This window comes from Rhinolophus sinicus, chromosome 14 (genome assembly GCF_057876585.1).
Source record: "Rhinolophus sinicus isolate RSI-liver-muscle chromosome 14, RSI-T2T, whole genome shotgun sequence".
In the NCBI taxonomy this organism is placed as follows: Eukaryota; Metazoa; Chordata; class Mammalia; order Chiroptera; family Rhinolophidae; genus Rhinolophus; species Rhinolophus sinicus.
Window position 1 is genome coordinate 153141563 of NC_142514.1, and position 20022 is coordinate 153161584.

Here is a 20022-nt window from a genome sequence, read left to right on the forward strand (position 1 = left end):
GTAAGTATATGAAAAGACACTCAACATAATATACCATTAGGGAATTGAAAATTAAAACAATGAGTTACCACTACTTATTAGAATGCCCCAAATTCAAAACACTGACAATACCAAATGCTGGCAAGAATATGGAGCAAGAGGAACTCTCATTCATTGCTGGTGGGAATGCAAAATGGTTCAGCCACTTTGGAAGACTATCTGATGGTTTCTTTAAAAACTAAACATATTTTTACCATGTAATCCGGCAATTGCACCTCCTGGTATTTACCCAAATGAGTTGGAAATTTATGTCCACACCAAAATTCTGCACATGGATGTTTTAGCAGCTTTTCACATTTGCCAAAACTTGGAAGCAACCAAGATGTCCACCAGTAGGTGAATATATAAACTGTGGTACCTCCAGACAACAAAATATTATTCAGTGCTAAACAGAAACGAGCTATCAAACCATGAAAAGACATGGGGGGAAACTTAAATGCATATTACTATGTGAAAGAAGCCAACCTGAAAAGGTCACATACCGTATGACATCGGGAAAAGGAAAAACTATGGAGACATAAAAAGGTTAGTAGTTGCCAGGGGTTATGAAGAAGAGAGGAATGAATAGATAGAGCACGGAGGATTTTCAAGGCAGTGAAACTATTCTGTATAAAACTGTAATGATGGATACGTGTCATTATACATTTGTCCAAACCCATAGAATGTACAACACCAGAAGTGAACCCTAATATAAACTATGGGCTTTAAAAGATAATGATGTGTCAGTGTAGGTTCCCCGATTATGACAAATGTACCACTTTGGTCCAGGATGTTGATGGTGGGGAGGCTGTGCAGTGTAGGGGCAGCGGGGATATAGGAACTCTCTGTACTTTCCACTTAATTTTGCCGTGAACCTAAAACTGCTCTTAAAAACTAAGGTGTTATTTTTTTAAAAGGCAACACAGAGTTGGAGATGGTGTTGCAATGTACATATCCAACAAAGCACCCATATCCAAATCAATAAGAGGGGAAAAAAGATAATGCAGTAAAATAAAAGGCAAAAGATTTGAACAGGCACTTCTCAAAATATAGTACCCAAGCGGCTAATGAAGCTATGAAATGGTGCTCAACTTCACTAGTCACCAGGGGGATGCAAATTAAACCCACCACACAATACCACACACCTACCAATGCATGGCGAAAAGGAAAATGACAGGAAATACTAAGATTTGTAAGGATGTGAGAAATAGGACTCTACGAGCTGCTAATGAAATGTAAACTGGTAAAACCACTTCGGGAAATTGGTTTGAAGAATGTATCAAAGATAAACATATGCATACCCTAAGACCCAGCAATTCCACTCCTCAGTATATACCCAACAGAAATGCTTACCTATATTCACGCAAAGATATACCAGAATGTTCATAACAGATAAAAATTGAAACTATCAAAATGTCCACTAACAGTAGCCAGCAAAAAGTTGTGGGATTTGCACGCAATGGAACACAATAATGAGAATAAACAAATTACAACTACACACAGCAACAGGAATACATCTTACAAATATAATATTCAATGAAAGAAGCCAGAAATAGAAGTACACTGTATGGTACCATTTAGATAAATTTCAAAACCAGGCAAAACTCTTTGTGGTGATGGGACATTTCTGTCTCCTGATTGTGGTGGTGATTCCATGAATCTATGTATGTGATAAAATTTCATAGAACTATACACCCCCAAAAAGTACATGTAAAAACTGGTGAAGCTCCATACGATGTGTAGCTAAGTTACGATTATTGGAGTGACGTCGATTTCCTGGTTTTGATAATGTGCTATGGTTCTGTAATGTATCACTGGAGGAAGCTGAGTATAGAGTATACAGGAACTCTCTGTACTACTTTTCCAACTTCTTAAGAGTCTAAGATTATTTTAAAATAAAAAGTTAAAAAAAAAAAAGACAATTAGTGTATGGTGCCAGCAGTCGGGATAGTAATTACCCTTGGGAGAGTCAGAAGTGACAGGTAGGGGACTCTAGGAGGCTTCTGGGTTGCTGTCATGGTCTATTTCCCAATTTGGGGCTAACTACACAAGTGTGTTCATTTTATGAAAATTCATCAGGCTGTAAACTTGTGTGCATTTTTCTCTATGTACAGTATACTTCAACAGAAAGTTTTTAAAAAGCAATGATATGCTCAGACGAGCTTGGCCCAGTGCATGGCAAACTATAATCACTCGGGAAGAGCATTTCTCTATGTCTGTGGCTAGCTCCTACCTTACTGTCCTGTCAGGTTCTCTCTCATGTTATCCCCACCACCCAGGGGAGCACATTTCATAAAGCAGATGCCTTAGCCCATAGGACTACTGGCTGGGAGCTCCAGGCAGACATCTGGGGAATAACAAGACTTTCTGGTAGGAAAAATAGATCCCAGTGTGAAGCTTAATATGCCTCCTGCCAGCACAGACCACAAAAAGGCTTATTGTAATTACTGGCACCTAACTTTACTAATAGCCAATAAGTTTATTGGTTAAAACAAAAATACTCCTCATTGAAAAAAACTGAAAATGTTAAACAATTCTTGATAATATAACAATCAGAAAATATTCTGTTGCTATGAAGAACTTTACACGCATTACGGAGAGTATGCTCTGATTTTGTGATGCCTGGGTGGGAGGGGGTCCAGCTAGTCGAGTCTTTTTGATAAGCCATGCTATACTCACAAATGGTGCTGCCTCCCACTTTCCTCAAAGGGTCTTGTATTATTTTTAATTTAGAGAAAGAAGATTTTGCCAAAGTCAGAAGTGATAGGAATTGTTCAAGCTGCAGGATACACTACAGAAAAGCAGGTACTTAAATTATACTATTTCATAGTAACCACACCAGCAAATTCAGTCTTAATTTTTTGCCAGTTTGGCATTTAATGATTTGACATAAAGTAGAATTGATAATGCTTCTGAAGGGTCACTTGAGAATTGCTTTTACACCTTTGGGATGTCTGCCACACTGCATTTTTCTCCTATTTTAAATTTTAGGGGGTAAGCCATGCAAACAAAGCCAGTAGCTGTCCTTCGCTTCTGAATTCTTGGGTCTGGATAGGCAGTTAGTGTATCAACTAGAGGATGAAAAATGGTGAATTATAATCCTTTTCCCTAAAGGATCTGCAGATCAGAGAACCATCATATACTCTGGAGCAGATGACACAAAAATGTTTAAAGTATTATCCTTTCAACCAAGAGAGTTTTACAATGCAGGAAGTGTGATTTAAAACAGTTGGTTTAGCATGGCCTTTAGAACAACGCATTGGCCACTGTATACTTTGGTAATGGGATTACAGTTTTTGCATTACAATTCAGACATGCAAGAAAATACACATTTGTATTGTTCTCTAAATATTATTAATATTGTTTCAAAGTCTCCAAACAAAATAAAGGTAGCGGTGAAAATTACACTCCAACTTTTCTAGTTAAAAGAGCCTCTAAGTAAAGTCACTCTCTACGGTAGCTGGTCACCCATCACTCTCTGCTCTGTGAATGCTACAGGAGCACTAGGAGGGAGAGGGACCTCCGTCTGAGCTAAACAGCTTCTGTTCACCTAGGAGAAAGGGGATCTCAACCCACCTGATCTCTGCACATGAGTTTCCATCCTCCCTCCTCTGTTGTTGAGGAATCTGGCTGAATATCTCACAGTCTATGCTCAAAGCACAGACAAATCACTTGGTGGTTACGTTCTGGGAGGGGCTGCTGTCACCCTGCTATTGGGCTCCTGCTCCAGCTGCTAGTACTCTGAGACTCAGCAACAACTCCCACCTGGACCCCCAGCTTTGGGGAGACCAAAGGTCTTTTGGGGAGACCTTTGGGGACTCCCAGCTTTAGGGAGTACCTCCATGTGATGGGGGCGTCCTTGTACCTCCACCCTGTGGCAACCTTTGGGCAGGCCTGCTGATTCTCAATTCTCAGCCACCTTCTCTGCTTGCCATAGTCTTGTAGATGCTTCTGGATCTCTTCCATAGCACACGAAGATTATTTCAGGCTACCAGTCTAGACACATCTTTCAGCATGAGGGTGGGTCTGGGAGAAAATGCAACAATGGCATGAACACTTGCAGTATTTTCCTGAACCTGTTGTGGGGCATCTATTGTCTTCCTTCTCCCCTGCATCCCTGAGCTAAGGCAGCAGCAACCTTATCTTATTTCATCCTTTCCTAGCAACTGAAGAGCTCCCTGTTTCTGCTTCCTGTCTGGCGGGGCTTCTCTTACATCACTTCCTTCTCCTTTCCCATTCCAGCCCCACAGCCCACAGGTTGATGGCTGAAATACTGTAGGACAAAACCCAAACCACTCAGAATAGAAAAAACACATCAGACTATATTAAAATATATATATGATCCCTCACATATGATTCTGATGAAGATTTCTACATACTTTCACCTAACAAGCAGCCAAGTCGCAAAGGGCCAGCAAGTACTGACACGGCAGTTTATCCTCGCCAACAATGCTGTAGGGGAGATGTTGAGGAAAATTTGTCTTCATTGGTTGATATGAGCTTTTGTCTATTAGCTTTTATCTGTTCATGTATGTGAGATGATTTCTGTGCTGTGATCAGGGGTTGAGTAAATTCCCCCTTTGGTCTCATTCTTCTGAGCAGGGAGACATGAGATGATGTTTGTTGTTCTGTCTGTGCTGTGAGGTGATGGTGATCTTAGGGTTAAAGAAATTGATCGAGATTGAGAGAATTCCCTCTTTGTTCTGTCTGTTTCGCCCACATCAGCAGATGAAGTGAAGAAGTAGCTAAGTTATATCAGGACGACGTGACAGGCACGTTGCCAGGCTTTGGAAGACCTTGGGCTGATGGTCCTGAGCAAGAACAGTGGATGTTGCTTGTCTGGATGAACTAGCCCTTTGGCCGGATGGGCAGCATTCATATCAGTAACTGCCAGACTCTCCTGGAACTGGCCATTCCTTGAGAGGGGAGGCAGGAACATAAAACTTGACTCTGGGGTGCATCTAAAGAGATATATAAGACAGACGTCAGGTGGATTGATTGATTGATTGCTGTTTCAAGAAATTGCTGTTCAGAAGGTTTGCTGTTTCAGGACTGCTTTCAGGATTGTTTCAGAGTAAGAGATCAGAACTTGCCTCAGTGGACAGTAGAGACTTCTTTTGTTGGTGAATTGTCATCATTCTAGCATCTTTGGGAACTTGTATTAACTTGCAGCTTGCAGTATCAGAAGACTTCCTAACTTCCAACAATTACAACAACAACAACGCCAACAGCAGCAGCAGCATTCTTGGGAACTAGAAAACAGCGGTGTGAGAGATGTCTGAGTTTCTCTCAGCTACATACCTGGCAAGGTTTTGATTTATGACTTTTCCAGTGCCATTCCCCACCCCGGTCTGGTGAGCTTGTGGCATCTACTGTAATAGTTACTGTCCTATAGAGCTTATTACTGCTTTCGGATACTCCTTACTGATGTTATTTGTGTATGTAGCCAAGTGATTTTTGATCAATAGTAAACATGTATTGGGATCTCTTAAACTTATATGTATGTGTACTCCTTTGACATGACACTGTTATCAATGTATATAGTTTAGTGTTAACCACCTTTACTTTCTGTCATTAGCACATTCTATTAATTGCCTTTGTCTTTTACTATTACATATTACTAAGTAAGTTGATTAGATATTACTAAATAAATAATCAATCAGCCCCATCCTAGCCTGTGTCCCTCCTCCTTCTTTTCCCCTCTCGTCATTACAAATGCTCATACGAACTTCCAGGTTCTGCTGACAAAGGATGGGCAATGACCCGTATACACAGGGCCAATATACTGACCAGATAGATGTATATTATTTTGCATATGAAAATTATCCAGGCACAGTATAGCCTAATCCTAAAAATTTAGAGTAATAAATGTAAGTGAAACATTCTTTGACAAAATAAAGTCTGAATTCCAAAGCTGAATTTGAACAATAGAACAATCTCTTGTGCCTTTTTTTAACCCACTGATGTTTTTATTTTTTATCAGCAAAATGTATTTTCCTCTTGTAACTGCTTAACTAATTCAAGACTAAGAGGATGGTTATGAAGTGTTATTGGGCAACTGGCAGCAAACTGTATTAATGGAATAGTGGAAAGGTACACTTCAGTATGCCTTAGCTCTTATCTCCACCATTGTCATAAGTGTTGTACATCATGATACTGTAGATGTGTGTTTGAATCCAGATCCTTTATCCTGTATTTGAATCCTATAAAGTATGCATTTCTTTCCTCGATAGTGTGTTTATGCTCATTTTTAAATGCTTTAGCATATTGAATAGCCACACTAATACTCTTGCCACCTGTGACTCACATGGGTCTCTCAGGGCCACTGGTCTCAATGCAACATTTTTCTAGCTCCTCCTGTGCCTCCTAGGCCTCTGGCTCACACCTGAAGCCTCCGCCTGCACCTCATGAGGGACGGGCCCAGACAGGACCAGACGCTGGGGCTGTCCTCACCCAGGAAGTTAAGAACTGCATAAGAGCACCGACCATCGCCCAGGTCTGCACAGTGGCTGATCTCTGGACTGAATCCTTAGCCACTCAAGTACAAGGCTGGGACTTGCTTGTTCCACCAAGTTCCTTTCCCTCTGAATACGCAATAGAAATAGCTAACATTTATTGAGAACGTATTGTATACCAAATATTTTACATACATTATATCGTAAGTCTTTGAGGTCTGTACTACTAATATCCCTATTTTATAGCTGAGGAAAGTAAGGCTCAGAGAAATTAAATAACCCATTGGAAATCACACCGCCAGCAAAAGCTAAAGCTGTGATTTGAACCCATCTAACGCTAGGGCTCTTAGCTATTAAAACGGGGGCATACAAAAGTTAAATCGTTTGTTTGCAGTTATAAAGCTGATAAGTGGGCTGGGCTGGGATAAAAATCCAGGTCTCATCCAACTCCAAACCTTTGTTCTTCACCTTTCCAGAGAAGCAGAAGGCAGGCCTATGAGAGTAGCATAAATTCAGATGGCCATAACATGAATTAGCCTTTAAATAGAAATTGGATGGAGGATGTGCGGGAGCCAAGGAAACAGAGATGCTTTTCAGCTGACTGGCTGGTGGGACTTACCAATCAGAGAACAAGATCTTCAGGGATCATATTGTGGACTTGACCAATGAGAGCTACACATTGTGGGGTGGCACTGGCCAATCAGTAATTGCAAAAAGGGGATTGGACAGAGAAACTGACCAATAGAGGAGTCACAGCTCGGCCTCTTTCTCTGAGTTGGGAACTTGCTCCTAGGAGAGATAATGTGACTTCCTGATGGCGGGAGGCCACTCTGGGCTCCGACTGGCGCCAGGGTTCCAGGAAACAGGTCTGAGGCTGTTCCCGCGCCAGCAGTCACTGCCAGCGCGCCTTTGCTCATAGATTAGCCATGAGGTCAACCGTTTTAGTGACTCACCTCGTGAAAATGAGGCGGCAGTGTCAGGCCTTTCTGTTTCTCTGTAAGCATTTAAATTGATTTTTCCAGCTGGATAAATGTCCCCTTTGTTTTTATACAGAGGCTTAAGATGTGGCTGGATACCAGTTCCAAAGATATTACCAGGTAAAAGAGCCCCCACTCCCACCCCCCCCACACAAGTCCAGATTCTGTGACCAGTGAGACTGGCTCGTTGAAACCGAGGCCAAGAGTGACTGCCTGAGACAGCCCCACTGAGTGGTGACCCCACCCATGGCCACACTTGTCAAGAGATCCCATGTCTCTGCTGGCCTGTAAACCCGTGTGATGCCTTCCTTTAGGTCAGAAACTTCAGGAGCTCCAGGAACGTTCTATGTGGGGAATCTCCAGGGCAGGAAAGGTGGTCCTGGCTGCTGCATCCCTTGGAGTTTACTTTCTTTCCGAAATTCTTTCCTACTTTGCCCCCAAGGGTCCACCCCACCACATACCCCGAGTGCTGTTCTCAGTTCGCACAGCCTTCCAGGTTCAGGCACACCATCTTGCTTTGGGTCACCATGAAAGCAGGGCCTGTGGCAAGGATTTGATGGAGGTGGTCTACTTACAAGGTGACCCCAGGAAGCAGAAGTGTGGAGTAGGGAGAGTGAACCAGGCAAATAAGAAAAGCCAAGATGAAGGCGTGTTTTCTTGAAGTCGTGTGTGTAGGCGCAGTGGGCTCGATTCTGCTGGAACCTCTGAGGAGCGTACAGAAGGCCTCCACCTGAGAGATGACAGCTGGAGTCTTTCTCCACCATCTTCCTCTCTCACTGATTGAAAGTTGTTCTTGGGGAAGTTAACTCACCTGTGTTTCCAGGCAGCATTTGCTTGCTGTGAGCAAGCTCCTGTGGCGAGGGAAAAAAACCTAAATCAGAACTTGAAAAGACTCTGGTTCCAGCTTACAGTAGGACATTGAAAAGGAGTCTGAGCTTGCATAGAACTGTCCACCATGACTGTGGCTGAAATGCAGACACCACAACCTACACATACCAACTGGAATCTTCCTGAACAATTTTATGAAGTCTGATAGAGAGCAATAGGGAAATAAACTGAAAAAGAGCAAGCAATGTGAATCAATTTACTTCACCCAAACTGAGATATGTCGTATTCCACACTTTACTCAGAAAGCATTGGAGAAAAACGTACTGACTTCTGGATCCTATAAATTTAGGTTCCAATCTTGGCTCTGACACACAGAAGGTTAGGCATGCCCCCTGACTACTCTGTTTCAGTTTCTTCCAGTGTATAACAGGGATAAAAACACTTACCTAAAAATAAAAAAAAAGTCATATGCAAAGCCCTTGGGACACAGTAGCCCTTTCTTAACATATGGCTGCTCTTACTAAAGGACAGGCACGTTTTGCACACCCGTAGTCACCTCTGAGCTTCATGCTGTCTCTGAGGGAAGGTGGCTATTTCACCTTCTCTAGCCTAGGGCTGCCTGACATCCTGACACTTTGCAGGCCAATCCAGACAGCAATACGGTCTGCTGTCCTCACCCTCAGAACCTCAACGGGATCACTTCTTGTTCTAGAGATTTAGGTAAAACCATTTAGGAGGTAGGTACAAGGGGAGTAGCTCTGTGTAAGATATGTAAAATCTAGGTATTAAAAAAAAATGGAATGATGTGAGAAAGATCAAATCTTTCGAGAACTATCCTGACCCTTCCTTAACCACCGAAAACAGAAATGCAAGCTTTCCTCTATGAATTTTCCTGTTTCCTAGTCTGGGTTTCCATCCCTTTGGGTGAAGCAATAATTTTGGGTGAACAGTATAATAAGCAAACTCAGATTCCACAGGTGAGTGTCCTTACGTGTCAAATCCAATCATCTGTGTTCTTCAGTTGTGCTAAATGTGGTGCTATGTCTATGAAAGACATTTTAAAAACTTATTTATTGCCCTTATTTCGATTATTCCCATATTTTCATCCCCACTACGCCTCAAATTTCCAGCTTTCAATGACCTAAAGTTTGACTTCTTTAGTCTGGGTTAAAAGGATCATGTGCTTTAGTTCAAAAACTTCCTCCCCCTGATCTGCTTTGCCCTGGGGGTCTGGGATTGAACACCAGCCCCCATTTCAGACCCCATCACCCAGACAATAGGTCTGCAGAAGAACTTTTCCAGAAGCCAGAGAAAGAGCCTTGAGCTGGGAGTAGAGAGATCAGTGTTTGGGTGCAGGCTCTGCTGTGAACAGGCTATGTGACCTTGGGCAGGTGCTTCACGTCTCTGGGCCCCAGTTTTCTATTTTTTAAGGTGAGGGGCTTAGACAGAAGTTGCTCTGAGAATCAGTGGATGTGATCCTTGGGGGCTTAGGCAGAGGTCCCTGAATAGCTGGGATTTTCTGAGCCCCGCCATGGCGTCCCTGGCTGGGCTAGGGGCTCCCGCAGGGCAGGATCACGTTGCCCCAGATTCCAGGACTCACTGCAGCACCGACTCAGGATCGGGTGACAGATCCATCCAGCCTGGACTGGCTCAACCGCTCAACTACAGCCGCAAACATGGGGGCTGGAAAACCAGAGCTAATGCAAGCCAGCTGGAGGCCAGGACAAGATTGATGAAGGACAGGGAGAGGATTTGACCAGGGGGTTCGGGGGGCTGGAGCATAATTAGTCCTGCCTGCTTCCCAGAGGCCCCCAAGCTGGGTAAACCTCATTAATTGGGAACCCCCAGTGGGGAATTCCTGCCCATGACCCAGAGAAGGAAGGGCTCGTTAGGAGTTAATTAGTAGTGAAAGTGCCAATCAGGGAAAGTGTTTAAACTATTAAATGGCTGAGCACCTGTTTACCTACAAACAACTGATATGTCAATTATCTGACCATCAAAGCAGGTCCCTTAAGATAGTGATTACCAACCTCAGTCATTCTCAAGGTCACCTCGGAACTTGGTTAAGCATCACTCTCAGAAGCAGTGATCCTGATTGGTCAGTCAGGGGTGAGACCCACTGCCCTAAGCTGTCCAGTAGCCCAGGAGCTCTTGACCCAATCTCAGTGGCTTGTTCTTCAGCAAGCAAGAAGTAACACCTGACAACTCCTACTGCTACTGCTCTTTCTGTCATTTATTTAGCATTTACTATGCACCCAGAATAATGCTTGGCTTTTCGGATGTATTGTATCCTTTAATCTTTGTAACAGCCTTTTGTGGTAGATAGTATCCCTTGTCTCCAGAAGATGAGGTAGTTCAAAGAATTCAGAGGGAGAAAACTTACTAGAAATAATAGTAAATGGCAGAGATTATATTTAATCCCAGACATTTTGCTTCCAGAGCCCAAATCTTTACTTTTTAATGATCCCAAAAGCCTTTCCTGTCCTTTCAATAAGGCAATACTCTGTTAAGCTGTTAAGGATAGTCATAGTGCTATTAAAGATATTGTCCATTGAGCAGATGGGAAAACCAAGTCCCCAAAAGGAGACATTAATTGATTCAAATTGTCCAGGTTTATAGCCATGCCCGGGCCATTTTCCATTAGACAAGCTAATCACCTGGAATTATGGACAAGAAGGAAGGAGAGAGGCCAGTCTCCAATGTTAAATGTCAACGTACGTGCCCTGGTATTCAAGATGCAGAGTAAGTTAGGAGCACTGGCTATAACCACAGCCACACCACTAACCCCAGTGTGACCTGGGACAAGGCACTAAACTTCTGTGGGTCTCAGTTTCTCCATCTGTCAAGTGGGAATGCTACTATCTGTTTTGCCTTCTGCCTTGTGAGGAACAAATGAGTGGCAGTGAGTGAGAGAACAGAAAGTGTTGTGATGATGTAAGCATTGTTCCAAGTGACATGGGGCAGGCTTGGCTTTAGGAAGCCCCTCCCACAATTGTATGGCAACTTAGAGTTTAATACGATAGCCCTTTAGGTCCCAGTCTCCAGAGCCAATCTTCCCCTCACTGGGTTGCAGTGAAACACTTCCTAATTTTCTTCTGAAAATTGGCAAGATGGTTGACCAGATGGCCCCCTTGGCCTCTGTGTGTGATTCCTGGATTTGACCTTATTGATCAGGCAAATCTTGCAGTCCTACCTCTCAGACTAAGGGCAGATTCTTCCAGAGCCAACCTCACCTAGGGGCCCCATCCGGATACCCGCCTAGTTCCCTTCCGGCCCTGGTGAAGGCATGAGCCTCCCCCGCCTCCTGCTCACTCCTCGGCCGCCAGCCCAGCAGCTGTTGCCTCAGATCAGTGTGGACCATCTAATCCCCTCTCCAGAGTCCTGGCCCCCTCCTCAGGCAGTAAATTAAGGAGGATGTAAGAACAGAGGGCACCAGCGTCAGCAGAGCGGCATCCAAAACATCCTCCCCCACCCTGTGCCTGAGTCATAGGGCCTTAAGTTGGCCCCCTTTCTCTGCCCGGGGTGAGGGAGGAGGAGGCAGAGACAACCAGGCCTGAGGAAAGAGGAAAGTGAGAACCCAGAGGAGGGAAAGGGCAAGGGGTTTATAGAGAGGCACCGGGCCAGGCTCTAGTGGTATTCTAACTCAGTCACCTTCCCTGTCACTCTGTGTGAGAATCCAAATTCCTATACCAGAGTGACAAGGACATGGAGCCCAGACATCAGCGTCTTTATCATCCCCTGACTCCCTAATCTCATCTCGTTCACATGTCACATCCATCCCTGACTGTTGTGTCTCCATCCTTTAAAATGGACAGAATAGTCAGCTGACAAGAGTAGGGAACACCTCTCACTTCAGGACCAACCCTGTGTTGAGGGGTTGTGGTGGAAGTGGCATCTTTGGTAGCTATTCTCACTTCCGGCCCCAAGAGAGCATAATCGGTAGGACTGACCTTAAAATTCTATTACTCTCTGACTTAAAAGCACCATCTAAGATTCCCCAAGTATATAATATATGGAAGTCCACACCAACAGCTTCCTGATATGACACCAGTCTGCCAATAAACTGAAGATGGATGAAGAGGGAGAAGATGGCAGATAAAACTACTAGGGCATCTAATGACATGACCTAGAAAGAAGAACAAAGTAAGGATGCTACCCAGCTTTTCTGAGATGCCACCTGGGAGCAGGGACTGGTGACTAATGCAGTCGATTCCAATGCAGAGATCACATAGGGTGATGAACTCCATGATTTTAAGTCAGCAAAGTCAATACCACCTTTTAAACTTCATGGAGATATAGTAAGATGAGACTCACCCTTCAGAAACAGGATGGAAATGTTTTATAAGCACAAAGACAATGGGTCTGTTCACAGTGGAGGACAAGCAATCCTGTACATCAAAACCATCAATGTTTGTGTTTCAGTCTTGCTTTAAATACCGTTTATATGCTGATGACTATCAAATTTCTATCTTCAGCCAGATCTCTCAAATTAACTCCAAACTCTTATATCTGTCAGTCTGCTTAGACAGGAGGTGCTCTGAGAATCAGTGGATGTCATCACTTGGATGTCCAATTCACCTCTCAGACCTAATCTATCCAAAACTGAACTCCTGATCTCCTCCCTCAAACTTGCTTTACAACCTTTCCCATCTCAGCTATGGCAACTCCATCATTCATGTTGCTCAGGCAAAAACCTTAACACTATCTCTGAATCTTTTCTTTGTCTCTCTTCTCCACTCCCACATCCAATCTGTCATGAGACCCTCTTGGATCTACTTTCAAATACTATATCAAAGAGCTGACCACTTCTTACTCCCTCCACCATTACCACTGTGAACCAAGCTACGATTGTCTTTCACCTGGGTGACTCCAGAAGCCTTTGTACAGCCCTCTTGCTTCTACCCGTCCCCCTGCCCCACCTCCCTACCCCATCTATTCTCAGCACAGCAGCTAAAGGAATTCTTTTAAAAATGCAAGCTAAGTCTCACAATTAACTCTTCTGCTCAAAACTTTCCAAGGCTCCCCATTTCACTCAAACCAAAAACCAAAGTCCTGGCAATGCCCACGAGGCTCAACATGACCTTGTTCCATCAACATTTGGCCTTCATCTCCTGCTACTCTTCCTCCTCTTCTGCTCCAGGTACGCTGGCCTCCTTGCTGTTTCTCAAACCTGACAGACATGCTCCTGCCTTAGAACCTTTGTTATCATTGTTCCCTTTGCTTGGAGTATTCTTCTGCCAGACATCCATCTACCTTATTCGTTCTTCACTGCCTTCAAGTCTTTACTCAAATCTGTTTTTCAACAAGATTTGCATGATCTATGGATCATCCTATAACTGCAACTGAAGTCTCTCTCCTCCAGCATCCTGATTTCCCTTGCCCCGATCTACTTTTTTCTTTTTTTGTATGACATTCATATACTTAGAGTATATACTCGTAATTCACTTATTTGTTATCTTTATGCTGGTTGACCATCTCTCCCTGCTGAAAGGTAAGCCCCACAAGATCTATATTTTGTTCACTGCTGTAGCCCAAGTGCCTAGAACAAACTTGGCTCATTCATGAGTGAATGAATAACCAAAGTGGTAAAGGGGAGAGAAATATCCTCTAAAGCTTTCTGGTTATATTATAGATATGGAGCTTGGCATATTGAAATTGGGCCAGCCCAGAGATCTATTTAAGCAGTGATGGGATCTCCATCCATCTGAGTGTCCTGTTACAAGGGATTTGTGGCTAAAAGTCAAATATGGTGCCGACGTTGAGGTGCCTTTAACATAACCATACTTATGGCTGACCCAGTAGAAAGGGGCGAAAACTGGAATCCACTTCCTCCTGATAGTCTCAAGCTCACCCAGTGTCTCCCACCCTGTTCATGCCTTCACCACTGGGTAACTGTCCTGGTTCTTGATTTAGTCCAGCCCTTTAACTTTAGATGTCTGTCCTCCCACCCATGACAGTCCAGGCTCACCTGGTACGAGTGCCATTTGTTGACTTCTTTGGCCTCAAATGGCTCATTTTGTTACCAACTTTTGTTCCATTTTCATTTTTGCCACTTGGGTGTGACAAAGCACCTGTGTTAGTTTTCTATTGCTGTGTAACAAATTACCACAAACTTAGTGTCTTAAAACAATACCTACTCAGCATCAATTGTCACTAGAAAAATTCCAATTAACACCACAATGAGATACTAATTCATACACACAAGATTGGTTCTAATTTTTTAAAAATGAGATAATAACAATTGCTGGTGTGAATGTGGAGAAATTAGAACACTCATACATTGCTGGTATTCCACCAGCAAATTGGTATAATCATTTTGGGAAATAGTCTGGCAGTTCCTCAAAAAGTCAAATGTAGAGTTTCCATCTGACCCAACAATTCTGCTTCTATGTATAGACCCCGGATAATTGAAAATAAGTTCACACAAAAACCTGTTCATAGCAACTTTATTCATAGTAGCCAAAAAATAGAAACAACCCAAATGTCCATCAATTGATAGATGGATAAAAATAATGTGGTATAGCCATACAATGGAATATTATTTAGACATAAAAAAGAATGAAGTACAGATGTGTACTACAACTTGGATGAACCTTGAAAATATTATGCTAAGCAAAAGAAGCCCAGACACAAAAGGCCACATACTGTATAATCCCATTTATATGAAATATCCAGAATAGTCAAACACATACATACAAAACGTAGGTTAGTGATGGCCAGGGGCTAGAGGGAGTGGGGAATGGGGAATGACTATTCAATGAGCATAGGCTTTGTTAGGAGGGGAGGGGGTGATGAAAATGTCCTGGGATTAAATGGTGATCATGGCTGCACAACTTTGTGACTATACTAAGAAACATTGCATTGTACACTTTTAAAATACCCATTAATTAATTCACAGTTCTGTAAATCAGAAGTCGGGGTGGACTTGGCTGGGTTCTAATCTCAAGGTCTTACAAGACTGAAACCAAGGTGTCGGTAGGAGGGTAGCTTGAGACATATTCCAAGGATCCACTTTGAAACTCATTCGATTTGTTGGCAGGATGCAGTCCTTGTGATTCCAGGGCTGAGGTGCCTCTTCTCACTGGCCGTCCCTCAGCACCTGAGGCCGCCTGCATTCCTTCTCGTATGGCCCGCCCCGTCCTCAATCTAGCAAATCAAATCAGTGCATTGAGTCCTTCTTATGCTCCACATCTCTGGCTTCCTTTTCTGCCACCAACATGAGAGAATTCTCTGCTGTTAATGACGCATGGGATTAGATTAGACCCCCTCAGGTAATCACCCCTTTTTAGGTCAATCACCCCTGTGCCGGATAACATACATAATACACTCAGGAGAGTGGTATCTCATCACATTCACAGGTTCCAGGGATTAATGCATGGCATATCGGGAGCCATTCCTAGAAATTCTGCCACTACCGCACTTGATAATTATTTTGAATGGCCTTTTTGGCAATTTTACCTCCCAGAATGAGCAAGCATTCCTGAGTGCCTGTTCCATTCAGATGCTGAGTTACTACCCGTCTCCCTGGCCCTAGTCCGGTCCTGGCACATAGTGTGTGCTTGATGAATCGCATGTTTGCTGAACTGTTCCTACCCTAGAGTAGATCTCCCATCTACCGAGAAGACAGAACCATCCATATACAGGGAAGTTTCAAGAGCCAGTAGCTGTGAGAAGTAAGTAAGTATAAGTGGTGAGAGCATACAGGACGCCTCGATGTAAGGAATGGTTTCTTTGAAACTAGTCCTGACCTGTTAAGTGAAGAGACATGACAGGAACCCTGAAAGAAAGGAAGAAGTTATTTTAGAGCTTGTGAGAACCATAAAGGTTATTTGCATGAGGTAAATGCCAAGCATGTCCCCATTATTGGAAGGCAAATTTCAAAAATTGGGAGAGAAGATAGGCTTCCATGAACAGCTGTGTTATTCAAAGGTATCATTTTAAAAAAGTATATTTAATTGTAAATGATGCCCATGAAGAAGAAAAGTTTTGGGGTGCGGCAGGGGAGGTTAGTATCCAAGGAGACCGATATAGAATAATAGAATTTCTGTAGAGTGCCTTCTGATGATTGCTTTCCTTCTTTCAACAAATATCTACTGAAGGTCCATGCTCGGTGGAATAACACAGGGAGAAATCCTGTGAGGAATGCAGTATGTAGCTTCTAAATGGCTCCCAATGATCCCGGCCTGCGGGTATAATGTAATCCCTTCTCTCTGAGTGTGAATATCAGCAGAAGTAACGGGATGTCACTTCCAAGATGGGGTTATAAAAAGATGTGGCTTTGTTCTGTCAGCTCACTTGCTCCGAGAGAAGCCAGCTGCCACGTTGTGGGCTGCCCCACGGAGAGGCCCACAGGGTAAGGAACTGAGGTTTCCAGCCATCAACCAGTGAGAACCTGAAACCTGCCAATAGCCGCAGGAGTGAACTGGACATGGATCCTCCCCTCGTCACACCGTAAGATAACTGCAGCCCCAGCCAGCACCTTGATTCCAGCCTATGAGAGACTGTAAGCTAGAGTCACAGCTAACCTGCTTCTGGATTCCTGACCCACAGAACCAGTGGGATAACAAAAGCTTGTTGTTTTAAGCTGCGAAGTTTTGGGGTAACTTGTTATACACCAATGGATAACTAATATAAGAAGGTCTATAACAGACATGGTAATACTTTATAATAGTTATAATAAGGGGTATAAATAAAGGACATACCCAAATATCAGAGGCAGGATACTCACCTGAGGATGAAGGCTTGAGAGAAGGGAGTCAGGAAGGGAGAGGACTTGTGTGGAATGAGACTTGGGAAAATGCTAAAGGCAGAATACAGGGTTTCTTCAGTTTTGTTTAGGGCAAGAAGCAGAACAAGGAAAGCTTCCTGGCGGGGCAGAAGGTGGCAGAGGAGCAAAGCATTCCCCAATTTCACCCTGTAGCTGTTTTCTCCAGAGGTAGGCAACGTGCCTCTGGCTGCTTCATTCATTTCTCAGATGTTGCCAAGGACAGAATTAGTCTGGCTGAAGCAGACTGAAGAAGGAGATGCTGGAAAAGATTGTTCTAGAGCTCAGAGCTCTGCTAAGGGCATTCTTCTCTTTAAGGCCCCAAGAAATCCCACTCTGAGGGCCCAAGAGTATATGAAGTGAGATTGTTCAAGTGCTGTTGGTGGCCCTCGGGAGGTCTGGGGATGGAAGAGGTCATATTGCTGGAGGGGGCAGACACTGTCCTCCTTTCCAAAAAGAAGGAGGTGCATTCTGGGACACACAGCCTAGTGATCTTGATCTGGGAAAGGGCCTAGAACAAACTCTGAAGAGATGATGTGTGATCGCCAGGCCCAGCCCAGAGTTCACTAAACAACTCAGGTCTAGCCTTGTTTGCTTTCTTGGTTTTTAAACAGCAAAGAATGGGCAATCAAAGCCAGGATCCGGATCAGGCTGTGGAAATGTCATATCCTGATTTCATCTGCCAATTGACAGTCTCTCATGGGAAGTGGAATAAAAATACTATTAGGATGATTTAGAACCATTTCAACAGCTATGGCCAGAAATTAGTGATTAAAGGAACATTATCAACTAGTGTGTTCCCAGGAGCCTCACAGCCCCCACTGTATAATAATATTAACAGTTAACATGTATTATGGACTTACATTGTACTGGGAACTATTCTAAGCACTTTCAGTGGATCATTTCATTTGAGTCTCAAAACAATCCTATGAGATCGATATTTACTATAATCAGCTCCATTGAACAAACAAGGAGCCTGAGGTGAGGGGAGGTTGACAAGGTCACACAGTTAGGGTATCACAGAGCCAGGACTGATGTCTGGTGGCCCAGACAATACCTTTGTCTTTACTCCATGGCCCTAGTGACCGTATTCTCCCACCTGGGGAGAAGCAACTTGGCTCAGTTTTCATGAGTGTGAACAGATTCCGATGTGCAGCATGCATGTTGCATGCCAGCCTGCAGCCCTGTGTTAGTGCACGTGTCTGTGTGTGCAGTGTGAATCTGTATATGTGATGTGTGCTATTTGTGTGCCAGTGTGCTCTGAGCCAGCAAGTTGTTGGGAAAAGCTGAAAGAAACGGAGAAGGGCACTGCAGCCCTGATCACGCAGTATCCAGGGTGCTGGGAAGCAGCAGGAAGTTGGTCAGTGGGTCAGGCAGCCAGTCACCCGAGCAGGAGGGTGACAGGTGGGCAGGGCACTCGGGGGTGACCAGCCGGCTCCCACCTGCCGGGGCTGTCCATCAACACCAATGCTAGTAGTGCCTGAGGCCAGGACCCCCAGCAGGCCAATCCCAGATGCATACTCTTCCAGGGGACATCCTAAGGTGACAGAGACACCCCCCACCACAGCCAGACTCAAGCCTTGGCCCAGACTTAAGCACCCATATTTTATCCTGTCCTTTCTACCAACCCCCACACCAGAGGCTAAAAGCTGCCTTGGCCGGCTCAGACCCTGGAAGCTCAGTGATGGGATGAGAGAGGATGGGGACAAGTGGCAAGTGGGAGCCCTCCCACACTCATCTGTCTGCAGCATTCAGAGGACCAGAAGTATATGACCTTGCTAATGTTGTGGGATAGGAAAAGGCAAAAGGTCCTTAGAAGTCATCTACAACACACTTCTTTCTGTTTTAGACAAGTAAAGCAGGTTCAAAGAGACCGTGGGATTTCCCCCCAAAGATGCTGGAATCCATCTGGGGTTCAGCAAGAGTCAGAGGATTAGAGCTGCCCTGGGGGAAGGTGAGTTCTGTCCAGGAATAGCACCAGCATGCGGAGGCTGTAAATGTGTGTGGTAGAAGAGGGAACCCCCACACTTTACCAATACAGGTAGTTAAGGTCTGGCCAGCTGGGAAAGGCAGAGTGGGTGAATGAGAAGTGTGGAGAGGGAGGAGGTTTGAGCTGGAGTCATGATCCCCTAGAGGGGGCAGGTGTGGAGCTGGCAGGTGGGTGGCTCTGGGGCAGGCTGGGCACGCAGGTCCTGTGGTGCAGAGGCTGGGATTGGGGGTGCAGCCCCAGCCCACCTCAGGACCCACGTGGAGGCTGATGGGAAAATAGGGAGAGGATCTGGGGGCGGGGCACTGGGTGCTAAGGGATAGATGGAGGTGGGAGCACAGGGTCAGTGGGTGGTGGAGGGCTGGGGGAGGTGGGAGCGGGTGGAGTATGGGGAGGGGCCCCGCGGTGGGCGCGTGGCAGGGGAGGGAGGTGGGCTGGGGCAGCGGTGATGGGCGGCGCGTGGCCGGCCGCCCCCAGCTGTGGTGTCGCTCAGGCCCGGCTTAGCCGGCCAGGGCCAAGGATTAGGGGCAGTGGCCGCACCTGGTGGGGCAGCCGCAGGGCTAATGCTGTGTGACCGCGGGGCCCCGCCCGACAACTGGCTCCCTCCTGCCGAGGAGGGTTGTGGGCTCGTTAGCCCTCGCTGGCGTGTGCGCGGGTGTGTGCGGCCTCAGGCGGCGGGCGCACGTGTGCCACCGGGGCCCTGCGGCTGTCGCTGATCGCTGATCGCCACCGGCTGCGGCTGTGCTGGCCTGAGAGGATCCCTGGAGTGAGGCTGCTGAGGGGCCGCGGCCTGAAGGTGTCCCATACTGTGTCCGGGCTTCCAGGGTCAAGTGGCAGGCACTTGATTGTATGCCTCTGTGAGCCTTGTGGTGGTGTCACTCTGGGTCTGCGTCTCTGTGGGTCTGACCCGGGATGCCTCTCTGAAATGACAGTCTCTATTATCGCCCTGTGTTGACTAAGTGTTACTATCCAGGACCTTAACCTATATGTGAG